Raw genomic sequence first — 16,673 nt, forward strand, 5'->3', positions numbered from 1 at the left:
TGTGGTACAGCAGAAGCGGCATGTTTTCATGCAAGGGTCAAGTCTGGATTTAAGCCCCTAATAGTTGTGTTACTTTCAGCAAATTATTAAACTTCTTTATGCTTCAGATTTCTCATCTTCTAAGATGGGGTAAAAATATATATTTTATAGTTATTCTAAAGTTAAAGCTGATATTGCATATGCAGTACTTAGTAATATATTTGGTACAGATATATTTTTAATAAGGTACTTAAAAAGTGAAAAATATTGTTTTTTTAACCTTGAACTTCTGTTCCACTTTTTGTGACTTTTTCTTGGATACTTATATCTTATAACAAATAATAACTACTTTCTGGGTTTTTTTATAATGACTAAATATAAATAATAAATGTAGACAGCCTAGCACCTGGTAGAGTCTCTGTGAACATTAGACCCCTTCTCTTCTCTTCTCATAATTCACATTAAAATGAATTCTAGTCATCTTCATTTTTTTCCTTATTTGTGTGTATATCTTTACTGTCTATGATAATATGCTTAGCTTGCATGCAACGTGAATTTTCCAATTTTTAACCTTAATAGTAAAGGAACAGAAAAGCCCATGCTAAATACAATCTTAACAGTAAAGAAAGAAAAAAAATCATGTAAAATGCAATCTCAGCAGGAGAAGAATAAGCCACTTTTCAGGCAAAGAGATGGTGAACTTAAAATGTAGGTTCCTTTTCAACATTTCAGGAAAACATTTTACATACGGTTCTGGGAATGTAGCCAAAATGAGAAAGTCAAGAGTTATATCCAATAGATATTACGAGAGGGTAAGAGGAGTCACAGCTGTCCAATTACTTCTATAATAAAATTACAGCATCTTACACCTTTCTGTCCACATCTTTGTTTTAGAAGGAAGGGCTAGGGGTGGAGGCTATGAAGTAAATCTTTAAAACTTATTTGAAAAGCTTGTCTCTTTTTCTCTCACTATTCCATTTTATAGTGCAGGCTGAAGCTAAAATGCAAGGAGAGTCCCAACACAGAAAATTTTCTTAGGAAGTTTTCTGGAAGCAGGTTTAATAATGCACATCCATTCATTCAATACCTGGTTTGAGCACTTACTATGTGTCAGGCAGTGTTAAAGTTACTGACTATTCAATCAAGGAATTGGGGGAAACGTTCTTTGTGCTCACATGCTGAAACTACCAGTACAAGTGCACCCATACCCAAACACCTTCCCTTTTTCCTGTTACAGTGAAATAACTCTTCCAGTTCCTACCCATAATCTCCTCCTTCACTTGGACAATGTGTCCCATCCTCTGTCCTGTTCAAAGACTTCACTCTGGTGATTGTCTCCTTCTCCCTATAACATCAATTTTATTTCCTTTTGTAAACAGGCTTATTATGAAATATATACCAGTAATCTGGTAGCCCTCTCCACTGCAGCCCCAGCTCTCTAATCTCTTTTTTGGCAAGGTCCCTTGAAAAAGTTGTGTGTATTCCACTTTCATTCCTTACAGACTTTCTTGAAACTGTTCCATTTACCCATTCAACCCTACAAAACTGCTCAGATCAAGGTTGTCAGGCACTGCCATATTGCCAAACCCAGTACTCCATTCACAGTTCTATTACTTAACTAATGAGCTGCTACAGACCCTTGGTTTCCAGGACCCCACATTCTCCTGGTTTTCCTCCTACCTCAGAGAGGAATCCCTATCGGCCTGCTCTGCTATTTTCTCATCATCCTCCCTAGAACTAAATGTTGGAGTGCCCTATAGTCCGTCCTCAGATCCTTACTTTGTTTATCTTCCTCATAAGTGAATCCATCCACTCTAATGATTTTAAATGCCATCTATATTCTGATAACTTCCAAATGTATATTTCCAGCCTCAAAACTCTTTCCTTAATTCCACACTTTTTGACGTGTATAGTCAACTGCTTACTTGGCTTTTCTGTAGTTGAAGTTTCACCTATCTCAAACTGAACTCTCAATTTCTACCTCCTAAACTTTTTTTTTCTCCAAGTATTTCCTAACCTGGTCAGTGCAACTCCAATCTTTAAACTTCAGATGCCATAAAAGTTGGAATCATCCTTGGTACTTTTCATTTTGTTATGCCCCCATCCAATTCCTCAGCAAATTCAGTCATCTCTACTTTGAAAATTTATACAGAATCTGACATCTCTTCACCTTGGCAACAACCACTATATTCTATGCCACCAGGATCTTTCACTTAAACTACTGCAATAGTCTCAACTAGTCTCCCTTGACAAACCGCTCCCAGGCTATTCTCTACATAATGGGAAAAGCAATCCTTTTAATACATAAGTCAGATTTTGTCACTCTGTGCTTAAAAGTACATTGTTGTTGCCCCCTCTCCCAAGATAAAATCAAAGGTCTTATTACAGCTTCATGATGCCTGACAATCCTTCAAATATCATCTCTTCCTTCTCTCCTACTTGTTCACCAGACTCTAGTTACAAAGCCTGATTGTTGTTTCATGAACATACCCAACAAGTTCTTGGTCTTTGTACTTATTGTTCCCTTTACCTAGAATTATCTTCCCTAGTTATTATAGGTCAATACATCAGGGATCCTTTCCTGATTATCTTTGATGAAATGGAATTCCAATAACTTCTCATTGCTGCAGCCTTGGTGCTCTCTTTATGCCTTTGTATTGCTGTGTGGTTCATAACATCACCACCTGCATTTTTTTTTTTTTTTTTGGCTGTTTGTTCCTCACTGCTAGAATGTCAGTTCTTTGCTGTATCCTAGTGCCTAGAACAATGCCTGGTGCCTAGTAGGTGCTTAATGAATATTTCTGAATGCAGAAGAATACAGAAGTGGTTTCTGCCCTCACAAAATTTACTTTGTAGTAAGGAGTAAAGGCAAATACAAGTGAGCAGACAAACAAATAAAATAGTATACAAATCGTGAGGAGTAATTTTAGGAAGTGCTTTAAAAGCAATGCCCAAGGCAATCAGATGGAAATTAACAGGGAAAAATAATTTAGATTGGTTAGTTGAAGGGGCTTTTATTTTTATTTTGAGACAGAGTCTCGCTCTGTCACCAGGCTGGAGTGCAGTGGCGTTATCTTGGCTCACTGCAAGCTCTGCCTCCCGAGTTCACACCATTTTCCTGCCTCAGCCTCCCGAGTAGCTGGGACTACAGGCGCCCGCCACCACACCTGGCTAATTTTTTGTGTTTTTAGTAGTGATGGGCTTTCATTGTGTTAGCCAGGATGGTCTCGATCTCCTGACCTCGTGATATGCCCACCTCGGCCTCCCAAAGTGCTGGGATTACAGGCGTGAGCCACCGCGCCCGGCCGGGGCTTTTCTAAAAAGGTGACATTTCATGATGAAAAGGAGTGAACCATTCCTGAGTTAAAGGGAGAGTATTCTATTTCCTGCAGATGCAGAAAGTGTAGTTATTATGAACATCCAATCAATAACCTTCTCACAGCACATGTGCACATAGCTTTCAGTAGAAATGTCTGTGAAAAGAGAAGAGTAAAGAGCATGCTTTCCTCTCAGTGGATGGTAGAAAGAAGATTCTGTCTGGACATCAGAGAGAGGACTGCATGCATAAAGGGAAAATTGTAGCTTGAGATACACAACAATTATAAACCTTATCTGAGCTCAAGGTGTTTACATCCGTTCTACATGTTTTGCATGCCTTTGGGAAGGAGGCTATCTGAAATTTATGTAGGGAATAGAAATAAAATCCTTCCTTTCCACTACATGACCCTCAACCCCATTGGGCATCAGAATTGTAATAGACATCCATTAAAAGAATATTTGAGATTAGGAATTAATAATTAATTAATATTAATAGCATTATTAACAGCCATCATTTATTGAGTACCCAGTATGAATTATCTTTACCTAGAATTATCTTCCCTAGTTATTATAGGTCAATACATCAGGGAGCCTTTCTGGTACCCTACAAAACTCTTTTATTATGGTAACTCATTCGGTTATTATGTGAGTTATTATAGAGTAATTATGTGAGAGAATTCAGTTAACATGCTTAGCACAGCATGCAGCATGTATTATGTGCTTATTAGAGCACATCTTTTAATAGTAATAATATCAACTATAATTTATTATCAGCTGCTTATTACAAATGAGAAAACTAAACTGATGTTTAAAAATGATTACAGAAGGACCCACAAAGTCATATATTTTATAATATCTAATCTGATATAAAACATCATATTGACCTGATTTTCAATATGTATTCATGTATTACTGTTCCCTTCCTCAGGTAATGATTTTGTCTCTCTACTTTTATTCTTTTTTGTACCTGATACTTCAATGTAATTAATACAGCATGAATTAAACCAAGCTGCCTTTTCAGAAATTTATTACCTACCTGGCTTTCTTAACTAAGGCTGTTTCTCCTTTCGTCCCCTTTCTCACTTCCTTCCTTTTGTCCTGCCTTCCATTTTGCTTATTTGCGTCATTGCCCTGCCTCTGTTTCCAGTCCCGTGTCGACACTTCAGCCATCCTTGTACACTTCAGAAAGTATTGTTTGGTACCTCCATAGAAGCTCATCTCCTTCTTTTCACAGGCAGTATTTTTCCAGCTGGCACCACTGTCTTGCAACTTGCTTCCCCCTTAGTCTTGGTGCACAAATGCCAATCTCGACTGGCAGCTCTTTGGGCAACCATTTGGTGCCAGCCACCTCCCAATCAATGTGGAGCCCCAGTGAGTGGCCCTGAACTATTCCCAGCTGCTTTCTTGACTCCTGGGGCTGGCCAAAGTTTTCTTCAAAGCAGCTAAGTCTCTAATCTTCAGAAAATTTCTCAATGACTACAGATCTTTATTCCTCATGGGATTTGTCCTTTTGGAACCGCTGCTAAGCAGAACTATGTGAAGAAATTAGGCTATGAAATGCTTATGAGGAGTCCAGTTTGGTGTTTTGTTGTGCTTATGAAATATATTATTTAGTAGGGTTTACTTTTGAGACTGAACACAAAAGATCTCCTGCTTTGTCTCTGTACTCATATGAAGAGGCAAGAGTGCATCCCAGATTCATAGTAACTTTAAAAAGAGTCAGTATTATAATTGGCCAATAGCAGATTTTTCCCAGTCTACTCAACCTTGTGATAGGGTACTATGGGATAACAGATACAATAGTTTTAGATTTGAAAAGACTTAGGGCTGAATCCCAGCACCATCATAAACTAGCTATGCTATCTTAAGAAACTACTTAAATTTTTCTATCCAGGTTTTCTATCTGTAATAAGGGGTAGAGGAATTTCTTTTTTTGTAGTTCTGTTGTAGGAATTAATTGAGGCATCAAATACGTATTGGGTATGAATACAGATGTATCCAGGTATGGAAGCAAACAAGCTTTCTTCATTTTCTTTAACTCATTGTAATTTCTGACTGAAATCTTCTATTAGGCTGGTAGGGATAAAAGATAAAAACTCAATATAATTTGTACCTGAAATTTTACACACAATCTCTTTGGGGAGTAGTATCTACTACTTGAGGATATTATACAGTGCTAAGATTTTGGCTGTCAGGTCTTGGTTGGGGAGAAACAAGTCTGATCTGAAGTCATAAGTCAATACTGATGGCCCCTGAGATATTCACTGCATCGGTGTGCCTGGCCCCTTCAGATCCCAAGGATCTCTAATTTTCTCTCCTTTGCAAAGCTTGAGTGAAGAATCTTTGATGTGGTTCCCAGAGGATCGTCTATTAAGTGCCCCTTCTCCAGTTCTGTTGCCTTTGTCTCTGAAAACCAGGGGATAGGTTTTCTCTGCTCTCAGGATCCGTAGAATTTTCTTTCTTCTTTTGTTCCTGACTCAAGCCAAAGAAAAGCTTTTACTATTACACATATGGATAGAATCCTGCTTCTACCAGATATTTAGTCTATATAAAGTACAAATACCCCTTTCCCTATGTTTCTCTGTAGTATTAGTTCCCTGGTAGGTATGAAATTCTGAAAATAAATGACTCTTTCCCAAACTTTTTTTGAAGAAAGCAAACAGAAATTCTGTCTTCAGTACTGAATGGAGGTTGGGAGGAGTGGGGATTAAAAGGAGCAAAATAAAGAGAAAGAAAAGACTTAAATTAATATTTCAAAGTATTGTCCTGCATTATTAAAGCACTGTCACAATGCCTTTCCCACTATAGGTGCTCAAGAAATTGAAGTTAATACTGACATTTAAATTTGACCCTCAGGCCAGATATGGTGGCTTATGCCTGTAACCCCAGCACTTTGGGAGGCCGAGGTGGGAGGATCACTTGAACCCAGCAGTTCAAGACCAGCCTGGGCAACATAGGCAGGCCTCATCTCTACAATCAATCAACCAATCAATCAACTTGATTCTCTAGTATTGTTCTTTTGCCCTTGGAAACTGGATTTTTCCTGTGTCTTTCTTTTTTTAAATCTTAGTTTATATTACTTTATTTTAAGCTCTGGGATACATGTGCAGGATGCGTAGGTTTGTTACATGGTGGTTTGCTGCACCTATCAGCCTATCACCTAGGTATTAAGTCCTGCATGCATTAGCTATTTATCCTGATGCTCTCTCTTCCCCTTCCACCCCCTAAAGGCCCCAGTGTGTGTTGTTCTCCTCCCTGTGTGTCCATGTGTGCTCATTGTTCAGCTTCCACTTATAAGTGAGAACATGAAGTGTTTGGTTTTCTGTTCCTGTGTTAGTTTGCTGAGAATAATGGCTTTTCCAGCACCTTTCTTCTGGAATGTCTTTTGACTCTGGGCAATCATGTTGTGATGGCTGGTTGGGGTCAGAAGAGACATCTGTAACTATGAAACTGAGAAAACTTAATTGGCCAAAGATGATAGAGGGGTGGAAAGGGATCAATCCCAGCATTTAGGTCTCCTGAGTATTATGGAATTCAGCGACCAACAAGACACTCACAATATCTCAAAAGACACCAGAGATGAGATCACTTTCCAAGAAAAACATAAATTACTCATATAATCACCTGCTCGTATATTTTTGCCTCTTAAGCCTTGTTAGTTTGTGAAGGAGTGCTAATGAGCATGGCATTTGCTTAAGTGGACAGACTAAAGGTGAAGTGGTCAAAGGATAAGGAGGTGATATCTAGAAGATGTTGCCAGTACCAGACTATTTAATGCTGCTGTAGAAAGCAATAGCCAGAGTCCTGCAGAGCACAGAAGCAAGACTGTCTCCTCAGGTAAGCGGTAACAACTCATATTTGTGTGGCACATTTCAGTTTTGTAACACTTTTGTGTGTTTCTTTTTTCCCTTATACCTTCACAGCACTGGTCTAAAAGCATGTAGGTAGTTCTTTGTTACCTTATAGATGAAAAAAAAGCTCAGAAGGACTTACCTGAGCCCAAAGAGCTAAGAAGCAGGCCAGAACTCAGAAGAACTATGCATTTAAAAATGACACTCTATCATGTCCTGAAAGTGCATTGAAAGGATCCCTCTGCCTCTAGTTTTTAATCTGAAATCTTAAGTTTGATAAAAATTTTACATGCAGTATTGCCTATCCAAAATTGCCCCTTTATGGGACTTAAGAATTTCCATTATCTTTGTCTTTATATTTCCACTTACCATTGCTCCAAAAAATTCTAAAAATTCAGATAAAAGTCTTTGCTTGATTATTTAAGGTTGTTTGATATTTGGATCAATTTGTATGTTTGAGCATAGCTGTCTATTTTTATAATTTGATTTTTCCCCATGCATAAACTAATATCTTAACTTTCTTCTGTTTTATTATCTTCTATTTTGCATAATACTTTTAAACGAGGATTGGGAAGATAAGGAATTAAAAGTTGTGGTTTTAAAAACAAACCTTGCCACAAGCAAAGGTGACTGGTTGGATTCTGCCTTTCTTATCCTCCTCCTCGCATTAAGCTCCTCAAAGACACTTAAGGAATCTCAGAGCAGATTTCTTACTTAATTTCCTTTAAAACTCTTGACCATAAACGGAGACAACTAAGACAGCCTGATAGCCCAGCATGAAAAAAGCAATCACTAAATATGGTATGCCAGGATAACCACAGACATCTTTTTAAATTGTAAAATATACTCTCATAAAGCAAAGGAGCAACATAGCTTCTGATTTCTAGAGTGTGGACAGGACCATTGGTCAGGTCCTTCTTATTCCTTGGAAAGCAGAGGCACTAAGTAAGCACATTGCAAATTTCTCATGTACTCTATCTTGCAAGATGTCTTTTAACGGGAGTCAGAAAAATTTGGTTTGTTCTCCTCCCTCTCATATTCTGTAAATCATAATGGATGGTAAACTGAAGTGATAAAGTCACTCTATTAATGAAAGATACCCTAAAGCTATTAGCAGTAAACATCTGGAATAAACTCTGCCTATTATTGTCTGGCTATAACCCCACTTCTGTTTTACATCTTTATTCTTACCACTCAGATTCTATCTTTACCTTTGCACTCGGTGTTCAAGACTCTCACCTCTTCCTGGAAGACCTAGACGTGCTCCTTCCATCTTCTCCTCTTTCAGATGACCTGAGGTAGCAGAGCTTATGTTAGTGCAAATACCCTAAGATTCTGCTTCGATTTTGACCATTTGGCTAGCAACCAGGCCACCTACCCTATTTGGAAGAGCAATGAAAAAGATCTCACCTTACAGACAAACCTTACAGTGAGCTGAAGTAGCAGGTTTGGAATGCTTCACCTTTTGCTGGTGCCATTTTTGGACAAAAAAAAAATAGAAATCCCCATGTATGATAATTTCTAGAACATGAAAGATAGAGTAGCACTAGCTAAGGTAATGTTGACATCAAACTATGACCTAAAACAGAACTATAAGAAAAGTGGGGTAATTGTGAATGAATACACTGATTTTCTTCAATTAAATTGCTTGTCCTGCACTATGAGTCTTCTCAATCTTTCAGCATCAGGAGAAATGGGCCTTGTTTTTATTTAATTTTATGGTATTTTTTTTTTTTTGCTACTTTGGCTGGTTTCTTTTCTCAGTTGTAACTTTAATAGCCTATGCTACAGAATTATTGAGATTATACATTGCTACACCCACCCTCAGTATAGTTAATAGCTTATTCATTACCACTGAGTCCCAAGGTTAGAGCAGATTTGTATCTAATGTTGAGACACAAGGCAGGGAATGCAGAAAGCAATGCAAACTCATCTTATATTCTTTAACAACAGAAACAATTCTTCTGGAAAAACCACAAAACACTGAGACGTTTATCCAAGTATCTACTAGGTAAATTTTTTCTAACATAGTCAATATAATGAAAGCTGTATTTTGATTTATGCATTGTAACAATAACAATGAGAAATGAAGGGGTTTGATTTTATAATTGATGAAACCCTACAAGTCAATCTTTAGAACCATAATTACTACTAGTTCTGCTAAAGAAGTATGGTTTCCTATATTATAATACATATAAAGCATTTTTGCTTTTCAGTTAAAAAAGTAAAAAAAGAAGTCTGAACTCTCTTACACAGATAATCTGTACTATTATGAAAATCCTGATTTAGAAGTCAACTTGAGAGGCCATTATTCTCTTTCCTTGTCTTACAGTTACACTAAAACCTTTAGGAATGTCTTTATTATGCAACATGCTAGTTTTGTTTTCAGCTCACGTGTAATTGAATGGCCAATTTGTTATCCCTGGAAGGTGATGTATCATTCTATTTGCTATCATTGGATCAAAGTATAGCATATCCCGTTATAATTATACAGTTAATATTAACCCCTTGTGTAGGCGAAGGGCTATTTGTACCCAAATATTCTTGGATGTTTATTAAAATACAAAGTCCAGAGCTGCAAGTTTGTATTTCGATAATTACACCAGAATATTTTAGTATAAATGTTGATATTTACCGGGTAAAACTATCTGCATATGACCCTAGAGGTGGATCACATATTGTAATTTATAATTTACCACTTTACTGAGTCACAGATTAGAATCATGGCACTGGATTTAGGGATTGAGTCATTAGTGAGTGTGGGTGGAGGTGTGGTTACTCTCTGAATCTCACTGTATCATTGTCGCTTTCTACATTAACGCTGAAGAAGCTGCTGTACTGCATTTAAGAGGTAAATTATATGCTTTCCTAATGCTTGAAAAGTTCTCGAGACTCATGAATTTCAAGATTTTGCTATTTTTATATCCCAGACTTAAAATACTTAAAAAAATGATTTTCTAAATTTTCATTTTTATTTTTTGGTTTTCTCCCTAATAATCTGCATGCTGTCTATGGAGATTACAATATATGTAAAGCACAGTTACCTGTACATACAGAAAGATGGCACATACTATATAGAATCACATGCTATAATTTAATAATCTATAATGAGTTATTTCATATGCAAGCCAATGACACTTTTCCAATGTTTTCTAATGTTACCTTATTGTTCTCATTCCATTCATTGTCCATTTTGTTGCCCAATCTTTTCTTTCTTGCAGCTTCCTTATTATCTCTCTACACTGTAGTAGGTTCATATTGTAAATTATTATTTTTTATGCATTACTTTGTACTTCTCAACTTCATCTCATCTTGTTATTTCTTGCCCCATATGTCTAATGTTTATTTTTCCTTCTTTATGATTGCTCTTTCCTTCTTGGCACTGGTAACACTTCTAATTTAGTATGTTCTGTAATTTAAAACATTTCTCTTTACCTCTTCATGTATATCATTACTAAGTGCTTAAAAATAGCATACATTAATTTTCACTTCTATGACTTTTTCAGTCACTTAATATTTTGCAAGTCCTTGCTACTGTAGGCTTCTAGTCCATATATGTGTATATATATATGGATTATATATACATAAAATTCTGTAGGGCATACTTATATATTAACAAGGCACACAGTGCGTTAATTTCTCAAGGTAGGACAAACTAGTTAAATTGGGACCAGAACATTTTCTTCAGCTCTTGAGTTTAATATACATCTAAGGAAACTGATTTAACTTGTTCAAATTTACCTATGTAGGAAATTTATGATTTATTAATGCAATTCTTTAATTAGATCATTTAAACCCTGTAGTGTGTGTGTATGTGTATAATACTTTTATTGATTTCTCCACCCAATACTAATTGCCATTATTATTATTGTCCTTTTTAGAAAAGGACATATCATTGTCAGCAAATAATAGTCAACCAACATGATATATGATAGGAATTATCTATACCCAAATGTGAGAAACTACTTGACTAGTTCCAGAATTAGTAGTATTCCAAGGAGTTGTTATCAACCTGACATCCGAGGTACTGGCCTGCTTCCATTTACTCTATACAGGTGTGAAATCATAGAAGTCTACAAAGACCAGGAAGTTATGAATTTATTGGCATTAAGTAAATAAAGTGCAGTGCATAAATCCAAATGCTCAATGAAGAATATAATTCTTCTTTTTCATTTATCCTATTTGTAATTTAATTGACATATTTAGAAAGATGTCTATGGCGAAATCAATTTAATTCAATGAACATTTACAGAGTGCCTGCTAGGTATAGCGCATTATTCTGGGTGAGAAGTAATGAGTATTGTTCATATTAAAGATATATCAGATTTAAAAATTTTCCCCAGCAATGTACATCTCATCAAAATTGTCACATGATAAAATGTAATATGTTACCATTCCTACTTCTACACTTACCAATTCATGGTGTATTTCATTACGGTCTCCTCATTGGTTTTAAGAGTTCCTGGAATATACTAGGTGTTTACCAATTCATTGAATAAACTCATCACTTCCACTGTGTTCTATTGGTCACATGGGTGCCAGCCCACATTCAGTGTTAATTATATGTGTGTGTGAAATACAAAGAAGTGAGGGCCTATATTAGCCAGGGTTCTCTAGAGGAACAGAACTAATAAGATAAATATATATGTAAAGGGGATTTTATTAAGGAGTATTAACTCACATGATCACGAGGTCCTGCAATAGGCTGTCTACAAGCTGAGGAGCAAGGAAGCCAGTCCGAGCCCCAAAGCTGAAGAACTTGGAGTTCAGTGTTTGAGGGCAGGAAGCATCTAGCATGGGAGAAAGATGTAGGCAGGGAGGTTAAGCCAGTCTAGCCTTTTTATGTTCTTCTGCCTGCTTTATATTCACTGGCAGCTGATTAGATGGGGCCCACCCAGATTAAGGGTGGGTCTGCCTTTCCCAGCCCGCTGACTCAAATATTAATCTTCTTTGGCAACACCTTCACAGACACATCCAGGATCAATACTTTGCTTCCTTCAATCCAATCGAGTAGACACTCGGGATTAATCATCACAAATCCACCCCTTGTCAACTTGAACCCATACACATCCCCTGAGATCATATATAATCTTCAAATAAAGACAATAATGTCATAATTACACCTAACATAATATAATTATCCTTCCTACAACCAGAAATGAACCAAGCCCCAATCCAAATGCTATTATAAAGTTAACAACATTGAAATGCTGATATGAAGTCAATAAATCCTATGTCATGTGATAAAGGAAAAAGGAAATAAAATGAAGCTATTTGCTTAGTACGAGTGTATACATGCACAAACATGTTTTTAACAAAAGGAGTAAATACTCATGACAATTACAGTCTGCTTTTTGCAGCTGGTTACATGGTCATAGCTGGTATTAATGACTACCAATTCTGTATTCCCTTTGCCTTCAGCAAGCACCTCAGCAGGTCATGTTTTTTTTTTTCCTGGTGGAGTGACCCCAACCTTCATTCCTGAAAGGTGTGGGCCATTTGTAGTCCAGCCTGGATTGGGTTGTTGTAGTTTCCCATTGACCTTAATCACAGAGCATGGTAATACTAAGAGATGCCCTAATGGATCTCCTGTATTCCATGCATACTCTTCCTTACCTTTATTGTGGAGTATTAGACTGATTTCATCTTGATACTCTGGGTCAGTTACCCCAGCCAACACTGTAACTCCATTCCTGGCCTGTTGACGTAATAGTAGGAGGAGCCTGAAGTGTCCAGGTGGTGATTTTAACATCCAGTTTACTGGAATTGTCATTGTGTGTCCTGGTGGCAGCGTTTCTCCCTGTGGAACAAAGACCTCTAGGCCAGCAGAACATAATGTCTTGGGAACAGGAAGCAAAAATTTTGCTAGTGGGTTACTAGGGGTGATGGTTAGTGGTGCCACTTCCAGTTCCACCCCTTGATTCTTGGACCTGTGTATCCTGGCTATGGGAGAAACAGTACCATATATTGGATGCTGATTCAGAGCATACATACCCTTCTGGACAATTTTGCCCCAGCCCTGCAAAGTATTATCACCTAGTTGGTGTTGTAATTGTGACTTCAAAAGGCCATTCCACTGTTCTGTCAATCCAGCTGCTTCAGGATGATGGAGAACATAGTAAGATCAATGAATTCCTTGAGCACAAGCCCACTTCCACACTTCTTTAGCAGTAAAGTGAGAGCCTTGGTCAGAGGCAATGCTGTGTGGAATATCATGATGGTAGATAAGGCATTCTGTGAGTCCATGCATGGTAGTCTTGGCAGAAGCATTGAATGCAGGATAGGTAAACCCATACCCGGAGCAAGTATCTATTCCAGTGAGGACTAACCTCATCCCTTTCCAAGATAGAAGAGGTCCAATATAATCAACTTTCCCCCAAGTAGCTGGCTGATCACCTTGAAGAATGGTCCCATATTGAGGGCTCAGTGTTGGTCTCTGCTGCTGGCAAATTGGGCATTCAGCAGTGGCTGTAGCCAGGTCAGCCTTGGTGAGTGGAAGTCCATGTTGCTGAGGCCGTGCATAACCTCCACCCCAGCCACCATGGCCACTTTGTTCATGGGCCTGTTGGTCAATGTCAGAGGTGGCTGGGGAAAGAGACTGAGTGGAGTCCACAGAACGGGTAATCCTATCCACTTGATTATTAAAATCTTCTTCTGCTGAAGTCACCCTTTGGTGAGCACTCACATGGGATACAAATATCTTCACAGTTTTTGACCACTCAGAGAGGTCCATCCACATACCTCTTCCCCAAATTTCCTTGTCACCGATTTTCCAATCGTGCTTCTTCCAAGTCCCTGACCATCCAGCCAAACCGTTGGCTACAGCCCATGAATGAGTATATAATCACACATCTGGCCATTTCTCCTTCCATGCAAAGTGCACAACCATGTGCACTGCTCAAAATTCTGCCCACTGGGAAGATTTCACCTCTGTCCTTCAGAGATGTCCTAGAAAGGGGCTGTAGTGCTGTAGCTGTCCACTTTTGGGTGGTGCTTGCATATTGTGCAGAACCATCTGTGAACCAGGCCCTAGTCTTCTCTGCCTCTGTCAACTGATCATAGGGAACTCCTCATGAGACCGTTGGTGCAGGCTGGGAGAGAGAAGACAGTGTGGCAGGAGTGGAGACCATGGGCATTTGAGCCACTTCCCTGTGTAACTTACTTGTGCCTTCACGACCTGCTCGAGCCCAATCATGTATATACCACTTCTTTTTGATGATGGAATGCTGCTGTGCATGACCCACATTATGGCTAGATAGGTCAGAAAGCACCCAGTTCATGACAGGCAATTCAGGTCTCATGGTGATTTGATGACCTATAATCAAAAGTTCAGTTTCCACCAAATCCCAGTAACAGGCCAAGAGCTGTTTCTCAAAAGGAGAGTAGTTATCTGCAGAAGATGGCAGAACCTTGCTCCAAAATCCTAGATACCTCTGCAATGATTCACCTATGGAGGCCTTCCAGATGCTCCAAACAGCATCCCTGTTTGCCACTGACACCTCAAGCACCATTGGATCTGCTAGGTCATATGGCCCAAGTGCAGAGCAGCTTGCACAGCAGCCTGGATATTTTGCTTCCAAGAGCCTTCTCCTGGTTCTGGACCCCAGTCAAAACTGGCAGCCTTTCAGGTTGCATGATAAATGGGCTGAGTGAATAATAAATGAGGAATGTGTTGCCTCCAATATCCAAATATGCCTACTAGGAATTGTGCCTCTTTCTTTGTTGTAGGAGGGGCCAAATGCAGCAACTTATCCTTCACCTTAGAAGGAATAGCTTGACAGGCCTCACACCAGTGGCCCCTTAGAAATTTTACTGAGGTAGAAGTTCTCTCAATCTTAGCTGACTTTATTTCCCATCCTCTGCCACGCAAATGTCTCACTAATAACTACATTGTGTTTGCTACTGCTTGCTCACTGGATCTAATCAGCACAATGTCATCAATGTAACAGACCAGTGAGATATCTTGTGGAAGCGAAAAGCGATCAAGGTCTCTTCGAACAAGATTATGACACAAAGCTGGAGAGTTGATATACCCCTGTGGTAGGACAGTAAATGTATATTGCTGGCCTTGTCAGCTGAAGGCTAATTACATTGGGTGGGCCCTAGGGACAGGAATAGAGAAAAAGACATTTGCCAAGTAGTCAATGGCTGCATAAAGGTACCAGGAAATGTGTTAATTTGCTCAAGTAGTGAAAGCACATCTGGTATAGCAGCTGCAGTTGGAGTCATCACTTGGCTAAGCTTATGATAATCCCCTATCGTTCTCCAAGATCCATCTGTCTTCCGCACAGGCCAAATTGGAGAGCTGAACGGGGATGTGGTGGGAATCACCACCCGTGTATCTTTCAAGTCCTTGATGGTGGAACTAATCTCCACAATCTCTCCAGGGATGTGATACTGTTTTTGATTTACTAGTTTTTCTAGGTGGAGGCAGCTCTAATGGTTTCCATTTGGCCTTTCCCATCATAATAGTCCTCAGCCAACTGGTCAGGGAGCCAATGTGGGGGTTCTCCCAGCTGCTAAGTATGTCTGTGTCAATTATGCATTCTGGCACTGGGGAAAAGACCACAGGATGAGTCTGGGGAGCCACTGGACCCACTGTAAGTTGAAACTGAGCTAAAACACCATTAATTACCTGACCTCCATAAGCCTCTACTCTAACTGGAGGACCACAATGATGTTTTGGGTCCCCTAGAATCAACGTCAGCTCAGAGCCAGTGTCCAGTAGTCCCAAAAACGTCTGATCATTTCCCTTTCCCCATTGCACAGTTACCCTGGTAAAAGGCTGGAGGTCTCCTTGCAGAAGGATGGGAGAAAGATTAGTAGCATAAATTGTTGGTAGTTTAGTGGGGTCCTTCCTCAGGGGGACCTGGCCTCCCCTTCACTCTGGGAGTTCAGGATCTGTAAACTGGCTCAAGTCTGGAAATTAATTGAGAGGCCATGATTCTTTGCCTTTATAATTCAAATTAGTCTTTTGTCCAAACAACTTGGAAGTTTTCTGCCTACATAAATTAAGGAGAAATGCAGTAGGCTTCCTATCAATTTCACTTCTAGGAACACTGTGATTAATTAGCCAAGGCCAGAGCTCTACATAAGGCAGACTATTCTGAGTGCCGCTTTGCCTCTGCTGTCCATTATGGTAGCTACACCCACCTTGCCTTTGAAGGTTGAGTGCCACCACAGGATCCAATTATTCCCATTGCATTTAAATTTTGTAGTTGAGTGACTGTGGTTCCCACTGTTAGATCTGGCATACAGAGAAGAGCAATCACAGAGCTTTTTGAAGGTGCAGGTGCTGCCCTCACAAATCTATTTCACAAAGCACTGGTTAAGGGTATATCTTCTGGACCCTCCCAGTTGGGATGAGTAGGTCTCAAGTGACTAATTCTAGCATCCCAATCTCCTCAAACCTTTGGATGCCTTCCTCTACATTAAACTAAGGGAGATCCGGCATTTTTAACTCACTCACAGTGGTTCATCTTTTAATCCACATTTCAGCTAACCAAGCAAATAAACTATCGGAAC

At 39.0% G+C, this 16,673-nt stretch overlaps 1 pseudogene; it reads right to left on the reverse strand.

The window, feature by feature from the left end:
• LOC131381934 (uncharacterized) overlaps positions 1-16,348 on the reverse strand; it is a 56,318-nt pseudogene extending 39,970 nt beyond the window's left edge.
• Between the last annotated feature and the right edge of the window lie 325 nt (positions 16,349-16,673).

Source organism: Hylobates moloch, unplaced genomic scaffold, assembly GCF_009828535.3.
Source record: "Hylobates moloch isolate HMO894 unplaced genomic scaffold, HMol_V3 SCAFFOLD_19, whole genome shotgun sequence".
Lineage (NCBI taxonomy): Eukaryota > Metazoa > Chordata > Mammalia > Primates > Hylobatidae > Hylobates > Hylobates moloch.